We start from the raw sequence: 1,686 nt of genomic DNA, 5'->3' as shown, positions 1-1,686 counted from the left end.
TATCATAAAGATTGATAAAAAAATTGATTGCATATGCATTCTTTAGTTTGTGCACTAAATGCACAAAATAAATTGTATAGATTAAAACTTCCCGTGCTGGGCACGGGAATATACAATAGAAATATCAGTTACCAAGAATAGTCGGCCATAAGCAATCAAATCTTAAACTCTGCAAAATTTCTTGCAAGCAATCTTTGTTCTGTCTTCGGCTGAAAAGGAAAAAAAGAATTTCAGATCTGAGATTGTTTAGATTGCCCTATTCGATTCAAAAAGCCATGGAAGTCACTGCAATTATATCTCCAAGAGGCCTAATGTGTCTTGATTCAGTACCCACATGCTTATCTCCACGAAAAACTCTGCACAGGTCCTCCAGTGGCCTCAATTTCGGTCATATGAACAGAATTCTAAATCTGAAAGAAATTAATTAAAATTGAAATATAAATCAAAGTAGAATATTATAACTAATTTTGAATTTCAATTTACTTCTACATCTAAATCTAAATGAAAATGTAAATAAAAAATAGAAATCTCACCTGCAAAAATGTTACTCCAAAACTTCAATTTACTCCTATTCAAAAACTCCAATCTAATCCTCCAATAACCTCCACCTCTTCCTTCCTGCAAAAACATAAAATGAAAATGAAATGAGGAGCCTTGGTTTTATAACTTCTGAGAGAGGCTCCTCATATCCCCCAACAGACGTCTCTTCACATTCCACGAATTTGTTTCAAATTCCCCCACTGCCCGCAAAAAAAAAGCATGAATATGCATGCAAAATTATATTTAACAAAAAAAAAAAATCATATTGAAATTATTTCGCCCCTATTTTTTCGGGGCCTATTTTTTCGGGTCCTACTTTTTCGGGCCCTACTTTTTCGAGCCTATTATTTCAGCCTCCATTTGGCTTCCTATTATTTCGGCCAGCTATTATTTCGGGAATTCTTTTTTAATATTTAATTTGGAAGTTTGTAACTGCTCCCAATTCTTTTTTATTGACAAAGAATCTTGGCATATTCCCGTGTTGGGCATTTGTGCTGCCATTGTATAGAACGCCTCTCGGCGTAATAAGCTAAACAAAAGACTAGAGCTCTAAAATAAAACTGAAAGTTTGAATACCTCTCCCATGGAAGGTGAATGCACTTCGGAATAGTAACTGAAATTTATGATTATCAAACTTCATATTCCCCCTCATACGTGGGAGGAATTTACACTGTCAAAGGGATCATTCCAGTTGTCATTTTCCAAAGAAACAATTTGTGAAAACACTTATAATAATTTAAATTGATAATGATTTAAATTCTATTATATAAAATTCATCAGCTAAGGTCTTGACATTTCGACACTTTTTGAGAAGCTACTATTATTACTAGCACTTATATCTTTGAAGGTTGCAAGGGTTAAGCAGATAGTGGTGTATATGTTAATTGTTGTCATTGTATTGTTGATGTAGATAGTTTTCTCATAACATTTTTTTGTACACTAAGATATTTGGTAGGACTTTCAAGGATAGTTGACTAATATTCATCTCAATTTACTTTGAAGTGTATTATTTACCTTTCACCTTTATCTATTTCTCCTTGATCTAATCTATGGGCCTTTCTATCACCTCCTATATCTTTTTCATTCAATATCTTCATCTCCCCACTTTACTCTTCTTTTTTCTCTATCTCTAACTATACTTTTTTC

General features: G+C 33.0%; 1 long non-coding RNA gene across 1 annotated transcript; it reads right to left on the bottom strand.

Moving 5' to 3' along the window:
* LOC149566788 (uncharacterized) lies at window positions 1-731 on the bottom strand. Its single transcript, XR_016361580.1, has 2 exons — window positions 534-731; window positions 1-404 (listed from the first exon to the last, which is right to left on the bottom strand). It is a non-coding gene; the product is annotated as an uncharacterized LOC149566788 (long non-coding RNA).
* Between the last annotated feature and the right edge of the window lie 955 nt (window positions 732-1,686).

This window comes from Cupressus sempervirens, chromosome 3, assembly GCF_028749045.1.
Source record: "Cupressus sempervirens isolate cs-2001-9-10 chromosome 3, ASM2874904v1, whole genome shotgun sequence".
In the NCBI taxonomy this organism is placed as follows: domain Eukaryota; kingdom Viridiplantae; phylum Streptophyta; class Pinopsida; order Cupressales; family Cupressaceae; genus Cupressus; species Cupressus sempervirens.
Note: the sequence above shows the minus strand (reverse complement) of the source record. Positions and strands in the feature narration are given on the sequence as shown.